Genomic DNA, 26,419 nt, shown 5'->3' with positions numbered 1-26,419 from the left:
CTATTTATGGTCTTCGACAAGTACCTCGTGCGTGGCTTCACAGTTTTAGCACCTTTCTTTTGAAAATTGGATTTACTCGAAGTAAAGTAGATAGCTCTTTATTTACTTTACATTCGAAAGGTGGGATGGTAATTCTTCTCCTTTATATTGACGACATCATTTTGACCAATGACGCTAATTCTTTACTTGATGAACTTATTCTTCAGCTGAAAGCAGAATTTGCTATGACTGATCTTGATGAACTTAACTTCTTTTTGGGCATTGAAGCTTCTGGCACTAGTGATGGCATTACACTTGCTCAAAACAAATACAATCTTGATCTTCTCAAACGGGCAACCATGACTGACTGTAAACCGTGCTCCACTCATGTTGCTTCTGGATCCAAAATGTCTATTATTGATGGGACTCCTCTCCCTAATCCACATAAGTATCGTAGTATTGTGGGTGCTCTTCAGTATCTCTCTCTCTCTCTCTCTCTCTCTCTCGTCCTGATATATATTATTCATTCAATCGAGTGTGCTAATTTATGCATGCTCCAACTACAACTCATCTCCAAGCAGTCAAGCGCATTTTACGATATTTAAAAGACACTCTCGGTGCTGGCATTTGTATACGTCCTGGACCTTTACAGCTTGTATCCTTTTCCGATGCTGATTGGGCAGGTAGTCCTAACACTCTACGATCTACAACTGGATTATGTACATTCTTAGGGCCAAATCTCATCTCTTGGGGTTCTAAAAAGAAGCCAACCGTCTCTTGTTCTATTGCAGAAGTTGAATATAAAGCCTTAGCTATCACTGCCTCCGAAATAGTAGAAATATAATATAGAAGAGAGAAGAGAAATATGTAAAATGTTTGAATGAGATAAATCACTCATTCACAACTCTAGTGCACATGCTCATATTTTCAAGAAATGATACCAAATCGAATCCCAGCATATACGATAAGTCATTCCATAAATCATAGCTATCATATCTGCAATAGAAATGTTATGGCTTTCTTATCCTCTTAATTGTCCCCTATCATCTCCTATGGTGTTATACTGCGACAACCTTAGCACTACTCACATGTACTCACATGGCTGCAAAAAGCACATTGAGGTTGACAACCACTTTGTTCGTGACTTAGTTGATCCTGGTGAGCTTCAAGTTAAATTTGTGTAAAGGAAAGTATTCAAAATCAAAAGGAAAGTATTCAGAATCAAAAGAAGATTTCAAGGAGGACGTTGATTCTCTACATTAATTTAGTGAGGACAATTGTAATTTATTCTTACCTTTTTTGGTGTAATTCTTTGCTTGTACATACTCTGTAAAATGATAAATACTCTACTCTGTATAATGAAATAACTCAAGACAACTTTTACCCTAAATCATCAAATTCTACACTTTGCGCTTTATTTTCTTTTCCAACCAGTTCCTCAGTAGCTAAATTGAGAAAAATTATGGAGTTTTTAGCTTTATTTTATCTTCCGTGTGTACATCTTGACTGGAAATTCATGCTTTAATTTGCCACTAACTACTATAGAACAATAAACTGTTATAAGCACGTGCGCGCGCGCATATGTATATAAGTTGTATTTATGACTCTCCTGGAGAGCTAGTTATATTTTTAATCATATGTGTAATGTTAGTTCTCTCACTTTTTAAAATTCCAAGCAAATTCTGTTCTGAAACATTTTGTTTTTAAAAAAGCAATTTCAGATAACACAACTGTGAAAGTTCCTTTCCTTGAGAGTTTCTAAAACTTGTATACGAAAATAAAGTTAAAAAACAAGTTCTCAAATTCAGAAAACATTCTTTTCTTAGTTCGTTCAAAACTTTTATCTTTTTCAAAGTCTTCTTAAAACTAAACCAAGCAACCCCTATATTTTACATGATAACAATACAAGGAAATAAATTGTGGTCTCCACATTGCTGATGATTCTATACAAAATAAGAAGAAGAAAATTACTGCATGCCGCCTTCAACGTTGATGTCCTGGTTAACAAAATAAAAAGGTATTTGTCTTAAAGGCCATTGATTTTATCCGAAACAAACATAAAAATATGCTAACATAAAAAGATGCTAACATGCAAATCTGTCCATTGATGTGTGGGCTTCCTCTGCATTTATGGTGCCAGAAGCTGTTCGAAGCCATAGGTGATATGTGCGGTGGTTTCAGCAACGTGGAGGAGGACGATCTGTCGACCGGAGAAAGAGTTATTCTCTTTGTACTTGATGGTGGTGTGATTCCGGAGTACTTGTCTAGTTTCATCAATTAAAACAATATCAACAGCAAATAAGACACATTGAAAACTCATTGTGAATGTGTCTTGCCAGTTCATTTATAACTAAGGCAAAAAGATTTGACTTAATGTTTACCTTTAATGTAAGCCTACAATAATTGAAAATTTAATTGTTTTTCCACAGTCGTTCTAATTAGAGTCACACACCCATCTTACACGTCCTTTATTGTATCCTTTAAACCCTTTTTTTCCTTGCATTGTTTTAAATATTGAACTAATAAATAAAATCTGAAGTACTAAAAAATATTCATTCATGCTTACGTAACACTAATTTTTCTTTTTCTTCTTTTTTTTTTTTTTTTTTTTTTTTTTTGAAAAGGGGAAAATATATACAATATCGTAAACTCAATAATACTATGTGGTGCTATGGTGATCCTCGTGGGAGGGGAAACTCCCATTGGGATGCTTCAGTTCTCTATTCTTAATACTTTATTGTTTTGGCTTTTGGCTTCTGGGGAGAAATTGTAAATCTATGGAGGAGTTGGAGGATTTTGTGGATACGTTGAGTGGTTAGGGGGCCCATTTGGTCCTTGTGTAGTTTTTTGGGGATGCGCTCCCCTTTCTAGGCACTTTCATAATACTTTTACGTATCCAAAGAAATCAAGCTCAATTCTACTATGAAAAACCTTGGGGCAGTTTCCTTCATGTTATGAAGTAAATGAAGGCAGAAAAAGTATCAACACCCATAAACACAGGAAAACTGCTACACTATCAAAATTCTTGAGTAAAGGTCAAATATGGGCATGATAAATAGAATCAACTCGATCAGAAAGAATAATTTGAAGAAGAAAAAAAGGGATAATACCTGGCTATAGCTCGCTGAAACACTCCGTTTAATTCGAAGCATTTCTCGGAAGGCGTCTTCATTTCCATGCTGCACCTCAAACTCCTGCCATTTGTTCCAGATATCAGGATCAGATCGTGGATCTGCAAACTGAGATGCATATACATATACTGCACAAGCACGATCAATTTCTCCAAGGCTCTTTTCCAGCTCAGCATATCTCATGCACATGGTCTTCACATCTTTCTCAGGAAGACCAGATTCTATCGCTTGCTCATATATCTCCCTTGTTTTTGGAACCCCAAAAATCTCATACATGCTTAACTTTTCAGTGGCTGGGACAGCCTTTGTAGCTTGATCATAAACCCCCATGGCTCGCTTTGCTAGACCGTAGTCCTCCTCTAGTTTAGCATATTGTAGGAACAATGGCTCCACAGCTTTGGCAGGGGCCTGATAGACAATAAGTAGAGTAAAGACAATATTAAGTAAAGAAAGTAAAGTGTGTAATTTACCATACTTGCCAAATATATAAATAAATATATATATATATACTTATCAACATATACACACACACACACATATATACCCATCATTCAACTCAAAAACACACTTATCAATGTTCTTTTTAAAAATAAAATAAAAAGAATAACAATCACTCAACAAAAACCACGGATTCTTTTGGGATAGTCTTGTTTTTGGGTTAGCTTTTGGCTTTGTTAGACTCTGGGCCTTTCAAACTTTTTTGTATATTCCTTTTTTCTGGTTAATAAAGTTGAATTACCGGGAAAAAAAAACAAAAACCACAGATTGCAGAAAATATCTATTGACCTTGACAAGATGGAGAAGTATTTTTTTTTTTTTTTAAATCAGTAACACCAACCAAAAATAAATAATCAAGTTCTGAAAGACCACAATAAAACTGGATTACAACATTTGAGATAATATTGTTTCGGCAATCGTTTAGTGATGCTACAGCATTCCTTGTTATTCCCATAGAATTAGCTTATTAATGATAATTCTTTTGTTACCAACGGCCAGTGGCATAGAACGGATTGTAATATGAAGGTTTTTCTTTCTATTTTAATAGTTGGGTGATCTAATTCTTTGGTGTATAAATTTCCCTGGAAAAAAATTCATTTGTGGGTAAAAAAAAAATTCTCAAACGCGGAGAAAAAAAAAAAAAAAAAAAAAATCCTCTTTCCTTTTGAATGACCAGTGAAAAGATCCGCATAATTCAAGTTTAATTTTTAAAATTTTTTTGTACACATGTCATGTTATGTTGGTCCATATCAGCATCGAGGCCTACTGATGCTGCCTAAGGTAAGCTTTTTCGTTATTTTTACCTCTAGCAATTATCGTATACCTTTTGTATAAAAATATATTTGCCAATAACAACCAACCAAGTGTCGTGCTAAAGACCCCACATAATTTTTACAAACTACTTAACATAGTGTTGATTCCTTAATGAAATGAAAAGGTAGGAGGAGAGAGAAAATATGTTGATGTGCCTGTGTAAAAGGGTTATGATGCACAACAAATTTATACATTGATGAAATGACAATGTATCTTATTAACATACTACTTTACACATTGAGTATATTTTACACAAAAATGTATTTTAATACACTGCTGGAGATGCTCTTAGTTCTTTAAAACTTCCCCCACCCCCCCCCCCAAACTTCCCCCCCCCCCCCCCCCCCCACAAACTTTACACATTGAGTATATTTTACACAAAAATGTATTTTAATACACTGGAGATGCTCTTAGTTACACGATAACAATACAAGGCAGTAAATTAAAGGGTAATGTGTAGAAACACTCTAAAGTATACTATGTATAACACTTTCACCCCCTATTTTAAAAATTGTACTATTAACTCCCTCATTTTTTAAAATTTGAGCATAAATCAAACACCCATCAAATTACTTTTTGGAGAGATTTGATATAAAGTAATGTTGTAATACCCGTTTTATCCTTTTACCATTTTGAAAATTTTCAAGGAGGTGGTGTGCATGTACACTAATAATCTCATAGTAAATGATTGTTATGTGCATATTAACTATATTTAATCCACTTTTAAGAATTCTATCACCTTTAAAATAAAAAATAAGAATTTATTTCTTTCTATATATTTCCCCTAACAGTGTATGATCTCTCTTTAAGTTTCTCTATGTAAGTTGATTGTTTTACATTTCCGAGAAACTAATGCCACTTATAAGTTTGAAAGTTTTAATATATGTATTTCTTTTACTGGTAAAATAAAAATAAAAAATATATCTCCAAAAAATAAAAATAAAAATATTGTCAATTAAAATTTAGGGATAATTTCACTCACACCCCCTAAAGTTTGGCCAAATATCAGTCTAAAACATTTTTCGAAAATAACTATCACTCACGTTACAAACGTTTGTTCTGTTTTTCACTCACACCCCAAAAGTTAATTTACAGGTGTGTCAACCACTTTTTACATGTAAAAAAACATTTTTACCCTTTGACTTTGGTTTGACCATTGACTTTGGTCTACCCTCATTTTTTTAATTTATTTTTTTACAAAATATTAGTATTAAAAGACAATATGGCCCCTTAAAAATTTGTAAATTTACAAATTATATTATATATATAGGCAGACATATATATACTCCTATATACACACACAGATATATATCTATATATACACACACACAAGCACAACACCACCACCAATCGCCGTCGAGCGCGGTAAAGAGGACCTCCAACACGCCGTGACTGCTCTCCTCAAGAAGATGTCGATCAGCGCGTGTGGCGCAATTCCAGCAACGGGGTGCGACGGGGTGCTGAGCTTGTCTTTGCCATGGTTTGAGTCCGATTCCGGTTTGGATTCGTCTCCGGCGGGGTTTGTTGGGTCTTGCGGGTCTCGGTAGCAGCCATCGTTGCCGAGTTTGGGTTTGATTTACACCACCACCGACACCGGCAAGGATGTCGGCACAAGAGACAGCGGTGGCGATAGCCGAATCGTGGTGGCTGAGCACCAAACCACCCTCTCCGACCTCACCAACCGTCTTTCCAAAACCCTTCTCAGCGGAGAATCTAGAGAGTGTTTGTGAGCGTCGCCATAGGTTCATGAAATGGATGGGTTTGAGTTTAGATCAGAATCCGGTTGAAAGAGAGAAACCAGGAGATAATGACATCAAAATGGGAATTGACAGAATTAGAATTACTGAAGACAGTGGTGCTGTGCTAAGAAATTCAGATTTGGAAGACCAGTTTTTGTCGAATTGCTCTGAAGCTACAGGATGGATACAAGATGATATATCTGATGAGGGGAATTCCGAGTGTAGTATCAAGAATTCGGAAGAGGAGAGAGAGATTGTCACGGATGAAATTAGCCATCATCGAATGGTTGGAAGATCACATGAAGAAGCTGAGGCTGGTGACACAGTGGATATGAAGAAGAAAATGAAGAGGGGCTGGCTTAAAAAATTAAATGTCCTATCACGTATTACCAACAGGCAAGGGGAAGAAAGTTTGAAGCCGAGTGATTTCAACTTGGAATTGGGGACTAGAGTTCGAAGAGTTCGGGTTCATCTACATGGGAAGAGGTCAAAAGAATTGTCCTCCCTTTACGCAGGACAAGAATTTTCAGCACACAAGGGCTCAATCTTGACAATGAAATTTAGTGCCGATGGCCAGTACCTGGCAAGTGCCGGTGAAGACAGTGTCGTTCGTGTCTGGAAGGTGATGGAGTATGAGAGACCAAATCAATTTGACATTCAAGATACTGATCCTTCATGTTTGTACTTCTCAATGGATCATTTATCCAAATTTGCCCATCTTGATGTGGATAAAAACAAAATTGGTAGGATGAAGAGGTTGAGGAAATCAACGGAGTCAGCTTGTGTAATTTTCCCACCAAAAGTCTTTCGGATTTTGGAGAAACCTTTACATGAATTCCATGGACACAGTGGTGAGGTCCTGTAGCTTCAGAGCATATCTATTGACCTTGACAAGATGGAGAAGTAATTTTTTTTTGTTTTTAAATCAGTAACACCAACCAAAAATAAATAATCAAGTTCTGAAAGACCACAATAAAACTGGATTACAGCATTTGAGATAATATTGTTTCAGCAATCGTTTAGTGATGCTACAGCATTCCTTGTTATTCCCATAGAATTAGCTTATTAATGATAATTCTTTTGTTACCAACGGCCAGTGGCATAGAAGTATCAGCCTCTTACTTTCCAAACGGAGGTCTGGGATTCAAGTCTCAGAAGAGATAAGTGTGCGAGTACCAACTAGGAAAAAAAAAATGATAATTCTTTTGTTATGCCACTACTTTTAGATTGCTTTTGCAATTTTGGCTCCTCAACCTTGCTGAGCTAGCTCATCTGAAGGTTTAAAACTAAAATGGCTGTCAATATGTGAAAAGACAATTTTTTATTTTGGGGACTACATGTGAAGACTCCTTGACCCCTCAGATTCCTCAAGCTATGGATCTTTAAGGATCTCAGCACTGAGAACAATTTTATAAATTACGTGCCATTACAGATTAGTTAATAATGAACTACTCAAATCATGTTACCAAGAGAATAATTCTGGTAGACTAATTAGGCAAGCAACCAAGGAGAACATAAGAAACAGCCACACATGTAATGAAGGTTATGTCACCCAAACTCTTCGTTTAAATCATCTGCAGAACATCTTAAATGATCCTCGCTTATTTAAGTTCAAACCAAGTCTATGGAGGATATGGCCTTACCAAAGTTCTTCTAACCAGAGAAAAATTGGTAAAAATGCTATAGCTTCGTAAAAGAAGAAATGGATTGGGATGGAGGAAAATGTGTTATTTGGAGATTAAGGTGGTGATTCTGCTGTTCATAACTAACAATCTACAACTGTTCAAGGAAAAGGAAGGATGAGGTGAAATGGGGACCCTGTGAAACAGTAGATCCAAGTAATTAATATTAATTGGGGACTTGGATACTTGTTTTCCTTGGTAAGGCATTTGGGCATCTAATCCATCAAACCTGGGATTCTTTGCGTGGCTGGAAGCTCATATAAAGATCCTAACAGTTGGCAACTTGAAAATGAAGGGAAAGTATCCCATGAATTGCTTGTATATGTGCAAAGAATCAGGCAAGTCGGCAGATCTTCTCTTCCTGTAACGTGACAAGGGATATGCAGACTTTGGCTTTGTCCTTAGTTTGATATTTCTCCAATTCTTCCTAGATATGTGCTGACTTGTTCTTCCAGTAGAGCAGAGGAATAGTAAAGAAGAAAGAATGACTCAATATGGAGTAAGTCGAATTAAAGATTTTGTCATAGTTTAATATTTTGAGAAATTTGTTAGTGAATCAATCTTCAATAGCTGTTTTTCATTTTATTAAACAAAAAATTGGATTCTTTCGTGAATACATAGGGGTTTGGATCGTCTTTATGTATTGGTGTTTGCTTTGTAAGTGGCACATGCACACGGGTATGTGTCCTCATAGATGACTCTTAGTGATATAATTTATTACTTGGAAAGAAAGAAAAAAAAAAACTTACAAAATACATAGAGTTCAAAATTGTGAATCATTTTACGCAGTCATTGACTTAAAAGTTCTCAATGGACGATGTTTTAAGTTTCAACATATGTATGTGTGTGTGTGTGTGTGTGTATTCTGTTTGAAGTTCCAATACAATCTCGTGTGTTGTCATCATCATCATCCTTGTCTTTTTTCCAAATGAATGGAATTGGCCACACAAATTCTATTATTCGCCATGCCTCCTCTTATATTCAATTTAATCTCAAATACAGCTCAATAATGCAGATTGCAGACTTTATAAGCAGCTAATAAAATGGAGAGGAGGACAAAACACAAAGGTAACATTTGATTACAATCAAAAGGATTAAGAAGGATGGTAATCTGAAAAGTACACCAAGAGAGCTCTATTAGCATCTCCTTTGCTTTCCAAATGGAAGGTTGAGGGTCAAAGCCCTTGTGAGGAATAATTATGTGTCTGTGTCTTACCTACCCAATAGTAATAATAACAATAAAACAAAACAACAATAATCTAAGTAGTACATACCATTTCAACAGCATGCTCAAACACCTCCCTCGCACGTTCCAATTTTGATTTCCCATATCTTTTGACAAACTTGGAAAGATATGTGACCCATATGTCCTTTACATGCGGATATTTAAAAATCTTGACACCTCGTTCATATATCTTGAGGCATCCTCAAAGTATTTATGTTCCTAGAAAAATCAAAATAATGAAACATTAGTTCTCAACCCACATAAACCAGAGACACAGAGAGACAATAGCGAGACAGCGAAAGCTATGTCTTTACCTCCAAAAGCATTGCATAATTAATTATAATTTGTGGTGTGGCTATTCTTAGATCCAATATCCGCTCATAAACTGCTCAAGTTGACTCCAAATTACCAAGGCTTTCCTCCAAATCAACGTATAATGTCCAAAGCCTCAAGGACCTGTGCAGCTTTATCTGCACTGGTTCATTGCCATCAGCAGCCACTGTTGTGTAAACAGATAGACCAAAGATCCAAAGGTTAGTTATGGTTTCATAAACGCCATATCAAATCAGATCCAACTTTTTTTAATGAAACTTCTAACAAAATAGAAAAGGTGTAGTTAATTGCTTTCTTTTCCCTTAAAAGTTTCCAATGGGGCAACTTCAATACTAAGAAATAAAGTCATAATCTAAAATCATAATTTGCTAAACAATTAGTCTACCTCATATTTGATATAGAAGAAATTTATGTCACGAACCATAAGGGGGCATATAGACGTGCCAATAAAACCAAATATCTGTTCTTAATAGTAGTTGAAGGCACACAAACAGTTTTCTAGAAGCACATTGGCAAACTTAAAATGGACTGTTACGGACACTGGGACTGACTTTATGCATGGGCTGAATACAGAAGGACAGGAAGATAGTGAGTCTGGTGTCTCTAGGCAAATGGAAATCGCTGACAGTGCAGTCAAGAAATTATCTGAAGGGGTTACAGTCTGTGTGGGAAGAGACTTGCATTTTCAGTTGTCCAATGATGAGGCTGTAGCTCTGTTCAAAGAGCTTCGATTAAGTGTAGCATTGAAAGGCCTTAACTGCTTGCCTTTTGCAGGGGCTGAGGAGAATGAGTCTGGTAGATTTGTTGGGTTGGGTGATTTTGCTACAAACTCAGATTCTATTTATGAGAATGACAGAGAACTTGAAGAGGAGGTGGTTGATGATTCGGGATCTATCCAACAGGTTTGCTCCAATGAGCTTGCACCTTGGATGGAGAATGGTTCTGAAATCCTAGTGCAGGAACCACTGGCTATGGTGCGACCTGATGAAGAGGTTGCTGACATGGGGAAAGATTGGGTAGTTGACAATATTGGAGTCACTAGTGAGCTGTTGGGAGTCTCTTCAGAAGGCAATGATGATCAGACGTTATCTATCCTTCAAGCAAATTGTGGAAGGGAGAGAGGTTGCAATGACCAATGAAGTTATGAACACGAGGCCTTTATCATCTTGGAAAGGGGCACAAGAGATGAAGAATCTCATTTCTGAAGTCAACTGCAAAGGGAAAAGAGGAGTGGTGAAGGAAAGGGGAAGAACCAGGAGTAGGAGTCTTAGGAAGGGTGGAGGGGAGATTATTTTATCTGGTTTTTAATGAAGTTACGAATCATTACATGGAATGCTCGTGGTCTCAATGATCCGAACAAGAGAAGGGTGGTGAAGGTAGCTTTAAGGAAGTGGGGTGCCCAGGTTGTTTGTTTACAAGAAACCAAGCTGGCATCCATTTCTGACGGGGTGGTTAGGAGTTTGTGGGGAGGAAGGTTTGTGAAATGGGAGGCCTTGAATGCTATAGGTACTTCGGGTGGGATTTTAGTCATGTGGGACAGCAGATGGTTATCTCAAACGGACATGTGGATGGGGAGATTTTCTGTGTCTTGAGTATTTAAGATGGAAGAAGACAATTTCAGATGGGTTTTTACTGGAGTCCATGGACATAATGGACCAGTTGTTGATGATGAGCGACCTATCTTCTGGGAGGAGCTTAGCCATGTCCAAGGATTGTGGTCTCTCCCTTGGTGTTTGGGAGGGGATTTCAACTCTGCCAGGTCCCCGTCAGAGAGGTCTACAAGGGGAAGAAGGTCCTTGGAAATGGATCAATTTTCTAATTTTATTGATGAGCATCTTCTTGTTGACTTACCAATGGAAGGTGCAGCCTATACTTGGTCAAATGGTAGGGATCCAATCACTCTTTCAAGACTGGACAAATTTTTAATCTCTTGGGAGTGGGAAGAGAAATTCCCGGATGTCGCTCAGGCGGTGTTAGCAAGGGTCACCTCTGATCATGTTCCTTTGGTCTTGGATTGTAGGGGTTTGTGTTCTCGAAGAACCCCGTTTAGATTTGAGAATATATGGCTGTGAGCGGAGGATTTCCAAGGGAAAGTCAGATCTTGGTGGGAGGGAGTCATTGTTTCAAGTTCGCCCAGTTTCACAATAACAAAGAAGTTAAGAGCTCTCAAATTTGCTCTTAAGCAATGGAACAAGGATGTTTTTGGGAATCTGGAATGGAGGAAGAACAGAGTCCTAGCTAATTTTTCCGAGATTGATCGTCTTGAGGAGGCAGGAGGGGATGTGGAGTCTCTACGTTCTAGGAAAGTCTCCTGTCAAGCGGTTCTTTTTGAGATTGCTACTATGGAGGAGATCTCATGGCGACAAAAATCTCGGGCTCTTTGGCTAAAAGAAGGAGATCGGAACACAAAATTCTTTCACAAATTAGCTAACGCTCATAGGAGGAGTAATCATATAGAAAGAATTCGGGTGGAAGGAGTGGAGCTGTGGAGGGAGGAAGAAGTGCATAACGGGATTGCTTTTTTTTTATCAAAAGCTTTACACCGAGCCATTAGTTTGGTAGCCTAAACTTGATGGTCTCCATTTTGAGGCTATTTCTAAGCTAGATAGAGATAGGATTGAGAATCCTTTTACTGAAGAAGAAGTTCTAAAGGCTTTATCAAGTTGTAATGGGGACAAAGCTCCGGGGCCTGATGGTTTTACTATGCGTTTTTTGATGGAAAGTTGGGCAGTAGTAAGAAATGAGGTAATGGGTACTTTTCAGGAGTTTCATTCTTCTGGCGTCTTTGAGAAGTCGTTTAATGCTTTATTTATTGCCCTTATCCCTAAGAAGGGAGGCGCTTCTGACATAAAGGATTTCCGTCCAATTAGTTTGGTGGGTTGTATTTACAAACTTATTGCTAAGGTACCAACAAGTCAATGGCCTAGCGGTACCAAGCTCCTACTTCTCAAAGAGATGTCAAGGGTTCGAGGCTCAGTGGAGGCATGTGTGTGTGAGTACCAACTAGGGAGGAAAAAAAAAAAAAAAAAAAACCTTATTGCAAAGATGCTTGCTCTAAGGATGAGGGAAGTAATGGATGGGATTATTTCGGACTCTCAGAACGCTTTTGTTGGAGGACGGCAAATTCTTGATTCAGCTCTTATTGCCGGCGAATGTGTGGACTCCAGATTGCGAAGTAGTATTCCTACAGTATTATGCAAACTTGATATTGAGAAAGCATACGATCATGTGAACTGGAATTTCCTACTCTATTTGTTACAAAGAATGGGGTTTGGAAGTAAATGGAGGAAGTGGATTGAGACTTGTCTTTCATCTATTAAGTTTTCAATTCTTGTGAATGGTTCTCCCGCTGGTTTCTTTGGTTGCACTCGGAGTATAAGACAAGGTGATCCTTTGTCATCTTTCCTTTTTCTTATTGTTATAGAGGGTTTAAGCAGACTTATGCGCAGGGCAGAGGACCTTGGTTTTATTAAGGGATTCAGGGTGGGTAGAGATTTAGTCCATCAGATGGAGATTTCTCATTTACTTTTTGCAAACGATACCCTAGTTTTTTGTGATGCTGATGTATCTCAACTCCGATATTTGAGGTGTATCCTGACTTGTTTTCAGGCGGTTTCCGAGCTTTAGGTCAATATGGCTAAGAGTGTGCTTGTCCCAGTAGGGAATGTTCAGGATATCTCCTCTTTAGCTGCAGTTCTTGGATGCAAGGTGAGTTCTTTCCCTATTCCTTATTTGGGCTTGCCCCTAGGGGTCTCTTCAAGGACAGTAAGGAGTTGGGATTCAGTGATCGATAGGTATGCGAAGAGATTGGCAGGATGGAAGAAGCAATACTTGTCTAAGGGGGGGTAAAGTTACTCTTATTAAGAGTACGTTATCGAGCCTTCCCACTTATTTTCTTTCTATGTTCCAAATCCCTTGTTCCGTTGCGGATAGGATTGAAAAAATTCAAAGGGATTTCCTATGGGGAGGAAGGGGTGATGAGTTCAAGTATCACCTTGTCAAATGGGAGCAAGTTTGCAAGCCTGTGAAATTGGGTGGACTTGGCATAAGACGATTAGGGATGTGGAAGTCTATTCGAAAGGGCTGGGATGCCTTTTCTGCTCATATCAAATTCAAAGTCCGTGATGGACGTCGCGTTCGGTTTTGGAAAGATCTTTGGTGTGGTGATCAGCCACTATCTCGTACATTTCCTAGATTATTAAGTATTGCAATTGATAAACACGCCTACGTAGCTGACTGTTATCGGCTTGATAGCAGTGGGATTACGTAGGATGTGCACTTTCGACGCTCTTTTCAGGATTGGGAGATGGATGAGGTATGTGTTTTTTTGGATCTTCTGTATCGGCAGGAGGGTGTTGGTAGAGATAATGATGATTTGATTTGGGTTCCTTCTTCCTACGGTCGTTTCGAAGTAAGATCCTTGTTCTTATGTCTGTCTAATTTTGATAATCGTGACTTCTCGTGGAAAACTATTTGGCGGTCCATGGCTCCAACTAGGGTGGCTTTCTTTGTCTGGACCGCTGTTTGGAGAAAGATTCTGACAATTGATAACTTAAGGAAAAGGGGCAATTGTATTGTTAATTGGTGTTGTCTATGCAAGAAAGATGGGGAGTCAGTTGATCACCTCCTTATGCATTGCCCTATGGCGAACGACTATTGGAATCTTATTCTTGGGTTGTTTGGCATGTGTTGGGTAATGCCACGATCGACTAAGGAATTGATTCATGTATGGAGAGGATGTCGTGTGAGAAGGGATGTACGCGATTTCTGGAGAATTGTCCCACATTGTGTATAGTGGTGCATCTGGAAGGAGAGAAATAGTAGAATGTTCTAAGGGAAAGAGTCGTCTTCGGCAATGGTGAAATTTCACATTCTTCGTTCTCTTTTCAATTATGTGAAGAGGAGCTCTTGCTCCTATTCTGAAGATTTAATTATTTTTTTGGACTCTTTGGGGCCTTCTTCCCGGTTCCACTTCTGTATAAGGGACGCGTTCCCCTTTTGAACGCCTTTTTTATGTTATTATTACTTATCGAAAAAAAAAAAAATGAAAAAAGAAAGAAGAAATAAAAATAGAGCCACTACACATGATGACTATAAATGCGAATGATGTCATCTACTAATATCCAACAATAAGATTTAAAATACTCATGGTGTGAAATAACTTGATTTAAAACAATAGAATGGAACTCTTTTCAAATCTACGTATAGAGAACATCTCCAACTCCACAATTTCTGGCGCGGCATTTATGTGCCCTAGCCACTGCTTTAGCACAACCCTAATTTTGCAATTAATATATTCGAATGCTATGTAAAATATTATGAAAAATTCATGCAATGTCCTTACTCCTTACAATTTATAAGGTAAGAGAAAAATAACAGACTATTCCCTGTCAATCAGACATCCATAAACCCTTGGATATACTTTTTTTTATATAAGTAAAAAAAAAAAAACCTTGGATATACACGGATAGAATCCCACAAAATTTAGAAAGAAAAAGAAAATGGAAAAGAAGATGTTTGTTGAAGTGGACTAGAATCCATAAAACTCAGGAAGAGAATAGAATAATGAAATTGGATGAGAATATAGTGATAAACTTGGATGAATTCAAATTACAATAAACTGTAAAAGACAAGCAACCTGTTCGCAAAGACCGTAACCTATTATATAAGAATTTGTTCATTTGACATAGTTGAGACCTACAAGGTGCCTAAGCAAAGGTGTGAAATGTAATTGTTAAATTTTGGATGCGGAAATAAGAAATGCAAATAGGAAAAAGGAAAAGAGAAAGATGGAGAACACAGGCATATACATGGTTCGGCACTAACGCCTACATCCATAGACAAATAGCCACTAAGGGTTACATTTTTATTATTCAGATATGTATATTGCTTGGGTACAAGGCGCCTAAATATAAGCATGGTAAAGATAAGAATATATGGAAGGTGTCAAATAGTCAAAGGAGGTACCATGATTGGTGGAGGATTTTTTTTTTTTTTTGAATGGTAAAGCAAACACACACACACACATTTTTGCCCACGCCGAGGCTTGAACCCCTCCCCTCTTCTTTGAAGATGGGGAGGTTATACCATTGGGCCAAAGGCCCTTTGGTATGATTGGTGGAGGATTTTGCTCCACCGTTATATAGAAATATTTATAATTGGAAGAAAATTAACCGGATCACCATAATTGGTGGAGGATTTTGCTCTACAATTATATAGAAATATTTATATATTTCAACAGTAATTCAGTAGTTCATTGACACGGCATTATTTCATTAATAAAATCCCATAATCCCACCTAAACAAATAATACAAACATCAGTAGAAGACTAGTTATGTTAGCAACTTAGCATATATTTCAATTCTACACAAATCCATTAACTGATAAAGAAAGCATCCATGCATGTCTTTACTTAGATAAAGAAAAATACAGGTGTATAATTTCATAGCTACATAATCAAATACATTATGTATATACACTTATGAATATATATAAGAAGCCAAGAAGAGAACTTCTCCGCTGCAGGCCCAATAAAATTGTCACGAACAAGGAACAAGGAAAATCAGTTGAATAGAGGTCCACAAAGCGGAAATATTAAGCTTGCAAAAAGGATTTTGAAAATTGAGAAGAAGATGAAATTTTTCTTGAATATAATGAATATTATTTGAGGGCAGTAATGCCAACAAACAAGGAATTGATTTCATGTAAAGGGTAAGTAAAAGTTGTGAGCATATCCCCTTATCCCATGGACTATACTTCTAATTCGGTATAGAAAGGTGAAAGTTCATTCACTTCAAAATCCTCATTTACAGGCCTTCGGACTACCCTCTTCTTTACTTATCAAAAAAAGAAAGAAAGAAGTTGTGACTACTTGAGCACAAACTTCTTAATGATGCTATTGACATCAAAACAAATTTGTACCAAGCTTGGTACTTTCTTACTATTTAATGCATGCTTTTGTAATTAATATTTTTTCCAGATAGATAAAGAGATGAGTACTTTTGTCACATCCCGAATTTTAAATTAGGTTTAGATTATGAGCTGTGACTTGTGTACACTTGATTTAAATTTTAGAGACTATTTTATATCATTTTGGTGTTTTTATGGAAAAAATGGGATGCAAGTGGATTTTTAGAAGATGTGGGATTTAAGTAAGGACCTTGGTGTGATAAGAGTTGTTTGTAAGGGAGGGCAATGGAAATATGCTAAAGTTCCTTTAGTGGTTTACATGTGGCAGCTTGCATGCCGCACTAGGACGTGTATTAGATTGCTCCTGCACTTGTACAGGAGATAAAGCGTGACGTGTCACACCTTAAGTTCATTTTACTTACACCTGTTGGTTATTAGGCATTCACACAAGACACTTGTACTACAGTTATGTACCATGATATTTATCTATTTTTGACTCCCATACAGCACCTAGGAGAGGACAGCAAAAGAAAGGACGAACCAGAAAAAGAGGGAGTACAGACTTGTCCGTGAGTTTAAAGAGAGAAAGAAAAGGGGGCTGTTAGAGAGAAAGAGAACAAGATATATATCAAAGATTGGTTCGGCGAACGAGAAAGAGAAGGAAAAGGAGCAGAAAAAAAAAAAAAAAAAAAGGGAGGGAGAACAGGGGAAGATTCAAAAAGGGCGCTTTCAACCGAGGTAGGTTTCCAAACTAAAATGTTTTTCCTAACACGTGTTTTCTTTCAAATTGGCGAAATTTATAAAATTAGAGTGTTGAAAAAGGCCAATATCAAGACTGCCAGAGCTGTGAATGAGGCTTTACACAAATTTTCAAACCTCTCTGGTCTGGTGATGAACAAAGACAAGAGCTAGATTTTCTTTTCTCTGTCTGTTAAGAGAAAAAGAATAATTGTATCTTTACTTAATTGTTCAGTGGGAGCCTTTCCTATCACTTACTTGGGATTACCCTTGTTGCCTAATGGTCCGAGGAAACACCATTGTTCACCATTAATTGACAAAGTTAAATCCAGATTATGCTCATGGAATGGTCTTAACCTATCTCTTGCCGGAAGACTTGAACTAGTGAGATCAGTGCTTTATTCGTTCAATACTGGTGCTGGGTTTTTACTCTCTCCTCTTCTGTGGTCACTGAGGTGGAAAGACGGATGAGGAATTTCTAATGGGGATCTACTGATGGGAATAGGAAAACTCACTGTTTAAACTGGGATATTGTTACCTCCACTAAACAGGAAGGTGGTTTTGGGCTCAGGAAGGTGCATAATATTAATTATGCTTATGCTGCTATTATTAAATTGGCTTGGGATTTCATCAGATCAAAGGATTGCTTATGGGTAGCCTGGTTTCATCGAAGGTTTTCTGCTGATTTCTGGACAGCTGTCCATTCTTCATCTTACTCCAAACTATGGAATGACATGCTATGTCATAGACAATATATTTTGCAATTTATATCCTTCCATATTGGAGATGGTGCTTCTACCAGGTTATTCTTGGATCCTATATACAATGAACATAAGTTGATTCAGTTATTCTCTCACAGAATTTATAGGATACTAAATCTTCCCAAAACAGCTTCGGTGAGTGAACTTATAAGGGATGGGAGGTGAGCTCCCTCACCCTTCTTCATCTCTCCAACCCATCAAGGAAATGATACTATAGAGTGGGATGGAGGGAGATTTTCCTTTAAAAGAGCTTGGAATTGTTGGAGATCTAAGCTGCCTGCTGTGCCGTGGTATCCTATTTGTTGGAATGGAAGTAGGCCAAGGGAATCAGTTACGGATTGTGTGATTTCCCGGAGTAGGAATTTTTCATCTTATAACCTCAAGAGGAAAGGAATATCTCTAGCAGCAATAAGTCACTTGTGTTTTGGAGCTGAAGACTCAAAATGATCATCTGTTTATACACTGTCCCTTCTCTAAACAGATGTGGTTTTGGATTTGTGAGTTCATGCATTGGGAGATGCCTACTGTTAACACCTCATCTCATCTTATGGCCTGGGCTACCTCTAAATTCCATAATGATTCTTTCAACAGTAAGGTAGCAAACTGTTTAGTTCTTTTGTGCGGCATATTTGGAAGGAAAGGAATTCTAGAGCTCATGATAATGGTTCCAATCCTCCAGAGATTGTTGCAAAGCAGGCTTTGTGGGAGGCCACAGACATCATGGGATGTACCCTAAATGACATTTATGCTACATTGTAGCATCTTTAATTTTAAGTAGGTTTTTTTTCTTTTTTCTCTTCCAATGCTATTGGAAGTGGATGTTCTCATTAGTAGAGACTTTGTACTGAGAGGGTATGCCTTCTCTTATAGCCGTGTATTTCATTGATTATCCTTTGCAATAAAATCGTCATCATTTAGGAAAAAATATATATGTGATAATACATTCAAACAAAATTTGGTGTGTACTCTCGTCAAAAAAAACAAATTTATCATGATACCTCAGTTAGGAGAATGACAAGTAACTATAATATAGCACAAATTAACAAGGAAATAATTACCTCTCCTTTTGACCTCTACTGATGGCTCTGCCGTGGCTCATCTCATAAGCTCCAGTGCCCCCTTAAAATTCTTGTGCTTCAGTTCCATCTCCGCCCATTCACACCAAATACTAGCCAGGTTATCCACCGTTTTGTAGTTGACTTGTACAACCTTATCAAAAATAACTCTTGCATAGACAATATCTTTGTGGCCTTCATATGACTTAGCAAAAGAAACCCACAGGGTATGAGGCTTCCCCACAGCTTTCATGGGATCAACAGTCCTCACTGCCTCAGTGTAAGTCAGAATTTGCCTCATAGGATTACCCTCGAAAAGCTTTACTCGCCAGTGCCACTGTTCCACATTATGTGGGTTTTGTCGAAGAAGGACACTGTTACCCAGTTCTGGCCTCCTATCCATGAGATGTTCCAATCTTGCCAACCTCAAGTTGACATCTTTGTCATCACACAACCAGAATCTTTTAAGCTTCTCTTCAAGCTTGGCCACATTTAAACAGTCATCTTCATTGTCATCCTCAACAGAACTTTTTTCTCCGTCATTGTCCTCCTCACTCTCACTCATTTCATCCATCTTCAAAGCAAGCATACTCTCTTCAAACTGTGAGTACGCATCAAAAATCACACTAAAATCCCTTACAGTAACCACTGTAGTCATGCCTTCCTCCAATATATCCCTTGCCTTCTCTACCAAGTTCCTCCTACTATAGTAATCTGCAAGTGAAGTCCAAAGTCGCCCAACCTCATCCGTGAACTTCCTAAATTTACATGATAAGAATACAAGGCAATAAATTATGGCTCCACATTGCTGATGATTCTATACAAAATAAGAAGAAGAAAATTACTGCATGCCGCCTTCAAGTAGTTGAAGGTTCAGCTCCACATGAAGGGCGCAGCACACGGTATGGTGCCCTTGGTACATTCTGATGGCTTCCCCATTTGCCATTGACCAAAGTCTAGCTGTTGCATCAGAGGAAGCTGCACAAGACAATAAAAAATCAAGATGAGTTGCAGAATGTAGCAGAATGCCGGAATCATATTAGCACGATGTATTAAAATGGAAGCAGACATATTGGAATGGATGCCCAGTACCTATGATTAGGAATGCACCATCAACAGAGAAGACACAATCCCAAACCCAACGTTGATGTCCTGGTTAACAAAATAAAAAGGTATCTGTGTTAAAGGCCATTGATTTTATCTGAACAAACATAATAATATGCTAATGATATCGGTTTTAAGAATTACCAGTTAAAGTTTTTTCTAAGGTGAAGCCATCGACATTCCATGTTTTAACTGTAGAAAACAGAACATTCAATAAAAGTAAGCACTACAGTTACTAGTATGAAATGTATGGAGTTAAAAGTATGCTGAACGAAAAATTGCTTCAATGTGGCGAAAAAGGGAAGGGAAGGAAGAATTTGTATGAAACAGACCGGTGGGGATCGCACAACTCTGGCGACAGCAAACACTTCAAAATGTAACCATTGTGTGCTTGTAGTTTATGAAGTGGTTCAAAGTTGGACATCATGTGTAGCAGATCAAATTATTTGGTAAAACGAAGAGTTGTAAAGACAAGTTCATATCAAAGCAGTTGAGGGAGTAAATTGCGTTCTAAAAAAAGTGACCTGGTTTCCCCTCAGCAAACTCCAAACGTAGCATGTACCCTTGTTATTTGCAGCAACAATCAAGCTTCCATCCCACATAACATTCAGAGACCTCAAAGCTGTATCCACTTCTGGTACCTGAATTACAGTTTCAAATTTTAAAAGGTTATTATTTAGTCCCGCCTGTGAGGGGTGCTGGTAGGGGTGGACTAGACACACACCTAAGCTTTTACATTGTCTTGCACAAGAGTGGCTGCTCTTGAGACTGCTCTCAAGTTTGGCTGCCCAAGTTTTTACCATTACACAGAGTAACAGCTCCTAAACTTTTAAATGCAAATGCAGCTTAATCCTTTCCTTTTTTTAACTCATCCCCATTGTCCTTTCAGATACAATGAAATTAGAAAGCTGAAAATTCAAGTTTTCCTTTTCCAAGAGAATCACAAATCAGTGTTTTTCTAAAAAGACAGAATAAACTTTACCGAAAGGAGTTATGTTTTGGGTTTTTGATATGTCCTTACAGATAGAATGACATTAGAAAGATGAAATTTTCAAGTTTTCTTTTTCCAACAGAATCACAAATCAGTTTTTTTCTAAAAGGACGGAATAAATTTTACCAAAAAGAGTTTAATTTCAGGGATTTGTGATATGATACTGAGAGAAACATATAAAATGCTAATGGTTCTTAAACATGTCAACATGCTGAATTAAGAAAAAGCAGAGTGTGTCTATATATTCTGCATGAGATGTTATTTTAAATGCCCTTGCCAAAAAATATCTGATAAAGGAAATTTAATAGAATCAGTCTATTGTTCAAGTAATTCATAATCACATACTTGCACACAAAAAAAAATATTATATGCTATACCAACACATACCAACTCAGCTGCATGAATTTGCCGTCAAATCCCAAACGCGTATATTTCCATTTTGGTCCCCAGATATCAGCTCTGTCTTAAAACACAAACAAGATAGATATATTAAAATAGAAATCACCCAAGTATTACAGTATGAGATTTAAATGAGCAAAAAAAACAAAGAAAAGAACAGATTGCAAATAACCACTCTCTAAAACAACCAAATATATATATATATATATATATATATTAAGATGATCTGAATGGACGAGCGAAAGAATAGCTCCTCAAAGCTCATGTCAATGTATAAAAACCTAAAAATTTGTTTGAAACAACCCTATTTGGGGGGAACCAATATACATTAGAGATAGGATAGACCAACAGAATTTTTTTTATTGAAAAGGTAGTACAGTCACATAAATAATAATAAATAAAAAAAAAGCGCAAGTGCAGCTGAGTAATAAGAGTAATAACAACTTCAAGATCAGGAATTTATGCATTGTAGTATTGTCTCATGAAGAATTTAGAAAATCGCTGATGATAAATAAAAAGGGTAACCTTTTTAGAAATAATTCAAGATTGATTCAACAAATAATACACCTAATGAACAAGCAATACACTGTAAAAAGGGAACATTTCTTGTCATCCAGAAGTTAGTAGGAATCTAGAACGGAGTTCTATACAATATTCACTAAAAATGAAGAATCCGTGAATCACACATAATCGAATCAATTTACATCTGCTTAAATGAAAGAAATAAAAGGATTGAAGTCTTTTTGACTCCCAAATATATATCTGATGAATTTGTCATGATGAGCATAAGACTGCCAAGATCAAATTCCTCATTTTACCCTGTACTATTCTTACTTGTGCAACTTCCATTATGAGATTACTTTATTATTATCACTATTTTTTAATATTTATATTAAAATATGTATGAGTTTTCCAAAAATAATGAATAGTCCTAATTTCATTGATGGGAGTTGCCGTGAGCTTCTCCATGCCACACAAGTAAATCCTACAACCACTACTAAATCTAGCAGTCACTCTTCCTTTTTTTTCTTTTTTCGTCGGGGGTGTAAACAACTCACTTTGCCACACAATTTTGCCCCACTTGGACTCGAACCCCTCACCTCCCCTTTGGAATGGAGAGGTACACCACCTATGCCAATGTCAGGTTATAAAATCTGGCAGTCACTTCACAAGTCAAATCCACCAAAACCACTAATGAAGTTGCAATCACAACCACTAACCCAATCCTCCACCACCTCTAATCCGGTAACTAACAAACCATATTCGGAAGCCTTCATTACATTTACTTCAGCAACCATTACCACCTGCCAAAACCATCTAAACTAAGCAAAACAAATAACCTATGCATGAGTTGGTTGAAACAGGCAAACACTTACAAATTGTGAAAGTTCAATTTTCCCAACATGATTTCAAAACACCCAAAATTCAAATGATTTCGGAAAATGAGTGTATTCCCACAGTTGGATAAGGCTATATATCCTTATCATTGTAATAGCAATATAATATAAATAATATGTGTGTGTGTGTGTGTGTGTGTGTGTGACGAACTTTCACATCAAGAGATAGTGGCAATACACTTGCCCCTATATCCATGCAAGTACACCCAATCAGAATCAGAAAACCACTTTCCCCTTATCTTGATTTAGCTAAAAATGCTTATTAACATAGTGGCACTACACTTGCACCACAAACACAAGAGAATGTCATTTCTAGAGTTCAAAATTTTCTACAAGTAACAAATGAGCCACTTTTCACTTGACATAGTATTACCCAACACAAAGTTGTCATTAAAGTTGAAACCATCTTCAAGCATAGCCCCATACACAGCAGTGTTACATGGACTCTATAAAAAAGCGTGAAATATCCATGTCAGGCACACAATACTCAGACCTAGATATGGGATACGTGTCCAACACTTTTTGTTGGACTGCACCTAAATGTATATTCAATTCTTCAGTTTAAAAGCCTATATTGAACAGTTTGTTACATCAAGGCGTTATTTTACTCTAGAAAATAAAGTTAAAATATTTTACTATGAATATTTAGTAGTATCCCAGTGTTGTACAGTTTGGCCATTCCGCACATCAAAACTTGGATACATACAGGCACCTGACACATGTACCGAAGTCCATGTAACATAGATACACAATAATCTTTGCAATTCCACGGCTTTTTTTTGGGATAAAATAACAAGAAATATTACAATAGCAGTGAATAGCTCAGATCCCATGTTGTTTGGCTATAATGGAAAATCAGAGTGGCCACTGGATAATCTTCACAGCATAGCCAAAAGATATCTTTTGTTACACTATCTTTTTCATAAGGAGATGATGTCTAAGACATTAGACTACACAATGTTTTGACTCTATTGCATAACACTTAGTGCCTGCACTGAAAAATAGCTTTTAGATCTGAACACCTAGGTATGGATATAGGATTCTATCTGATGTGTCTAATTGGACATACACATAGCAAGACTGTCGGATAATTCAAGTATTATATATTAGTACATTAAACTCTCTTTCATGTTCATTTTGTCATATTATACTTCAAAACAAATAACATATCCGTCTCAATTGTTGGGAAACACCAAAAAGAGTGATTTGGGTCACACTAATGAGGCTATAAATACAACCTGAAGGCCAAATATCAACAATTTACCAACTAAACAATCAGGACTTCCCTCACTACCAATCAATTTTTATATCAGCCTTTAGGTTGTATTTGTAACCATATTAACTAGAATCAGATCACTCCTTTTTGGTGCTTCCCAACTTCTAGCAAATGCATTGGTTTATCTAACCATTAAGGTTGATCCCAAATGAAAAAATAATTTTGCTTATTTATCTATTTAATCCAAATATACCCACAGGAAACGGATTTGTACTTAGAAAGCTAATCTGGACTAATATTGAATAAGGTAATAATATATCACCTGATTAGGATGAAGAACGACCGTGTTAACAGCAGCACAGCTTTCATATTCCATTTGACAACCCGGAGCCCTGTAACAGACTTGAACTGAGAACATGACATGGCATAAACGTTACCGAGCCAAAAAGAAGAACAAACAGACCTTCACAAGAAACGACCAGAAAGCAATCGCACAAGTTTACTCTTAATTTTTTTTTTTTTTCCCCCCATTAACCATTTATGATAAAAAGAACTGGCCCAGTGCACAAGGTTCTTGCCATTGCGGGGTCTGGAGGGGGTTAGATGTACGCAACCTTACCTCACACGGAGAGGTTGTTGCTAGTTTCGAACCCCGTGACTTCTGGGTCACGATGGACCAACATTACCTTTTAGCCAAGGCCCACATGAAGGGGTTGTTTCCATTTATGGAATAGGTGCATAAACTTATTTTATATTTCAGTACATGTCTCAGGTGTGGATATGCGTCTAAGTTCGGATTTATTTGATATCTGAATCCAGTTCCAGGGACACAGAGACATGATTGAATATTCAAATTGCCTAGTACTCTTCTTTAATTTAAGATGCTTTATGGTAATATAAAGTGTTTGACATGGGTACTTCACTCATTTTGAAGCAATCCTGTAATAAAGGAACATAGTAAGAGAATTTTATACTTTTACAGAATTATCAAATATGCTTGTTGGTCCATACATGACCAGACATGTCCAACACATAACCCACTGATATTATCCAACAAGGGCACTTCTCACTTTTATCCATATAACATATAACTCACCTCAAATCCCAAACTTTTACTGTCCCATCTTCCGAACCAGAATACATCCAATTTCCATCGCATTGAAACCCCACAGCTGTGACATTATTAGTATGCGAATCATAGCTCCCGACCTATCATTCACCAATGTAAACATGTTAATTAACCATAGAAAATGAATCTATGATGATAGAATAAAGAGATGATCAAGGCATACAGGTTGAGGGGTGTTTGAATCAACATTAAAGAGTCGAATGTGAGGATTTCCAGCTGCAGCCAGGAACTGCTTATTCGGGGTTATTTCCAGCTTATTAACTTGCTGCATCCACCAATATAACCACACAATATTACAACAACTCATTATATAACTCCTATATGACCCTTTAACTTCTACACCTTAATGACCCATTTCCAGACCCTTGAAACCTAAATCATTGATAAACAGAATTTTTCATTGACACATTTTATCAAACAACTGACTGACAAAATTTGGAAGGAAAAAAAAAACACCCACAAAGAGAAGAATATGAAAACAACATATCAGAGAGAGACCACCAAAATTCTAGAAACAAAACACTAATGGTAATTAAAATCAAAAATAAAGATTTATACGCAGAAAGAAAGACTTTACAGAATCTGGGTATTGAATGGTACGATAGCATCGACCGCTTTGGGCTTCCCAGAACCGAATTGTGCGATCGTAGCTCGCCGTCTCGAGGATCACTGATGGATGTTGGGTCACATCTAATCTCCAACTAAACCCACAGCAAAAGAAGAAATTTAACTTAAGAAGTATAAGCATTAACAAGAAAATCAGGGAATGCTTATAAGTTGATCAAAAGATTAAAAGAAAGCAAAAAAAACATTGTTATTGTTATGAAAAAGAAAAAAAGAAAAAATAAGAAGTAGATGAAGAATAAAAAAGTAATAAGTAAATTACAATCACTTCTAATCAGATTTGTTATAATTACAAGTACCTCCTCCTTTATTTAAAGAAATTACATTTGTCAGTTGTTTTGATAACTCATAATTCTTATCGTAATTACTCTATTATTATTCGGTCAGAAATCAGAAACATTCCCTTATGCTACGTTTGGTTGGAGGAAAGAATTGAGGAGGGATTGATGAGAGGAGGAATAATTGAAAGCTTTTTATATTTGGTTGGAGGGAAGGAAAGAGAGGGAGGAAGTGACGCATCCCTCTTACTTTTGTAATTCTTTGTCCGCCCAAAATTGGGAGAAGAGGAGAGAAAAAAATAAATAAATTAGATAACTAACAATTATTGAGTAATTTACATTTTTAACCTTTCTAAATATTTGAAATGAATATTTAATTTTTATAATTGGATATAATAAGGACATATTAATAAAAGA

General features: G+C 37.0%; 1 pseudogene; it reads right to left on the bottom strand.

Moving 5' to 3' along the window:
- Positions 1-519: 519 nt before the first annotated feature.
- Positions 520-26,189, bottom strand: LOC132306334 (uncharacterized; annotated as a pseudogene).
- Positions 26,190-26,419: the final 230 nt, after the last annotated feature.

The sequence above is a fragment of the Cornus florida genome, unplaced genomic scaffold (assembly GCF_030987335.1).
Source record: "Cornus florida cultivar Cherokee Brave unplaced genomic scaffold, ASM3098733v1 CherokeeBrave_3.0.0_Hap2_Chr05, whole genome shotgun sequence".
Lineage (NCBI taxonomy): Eukaryota > Viridiplantae > Streptophyta > Magnoliopsida > Cornales > Cornaceae > Cornus > Cornus florida.
Note: the sequence above shows the minus strand (reverse complement) of the source record. Positions and strands in the feature narration are given on the sequence as shown.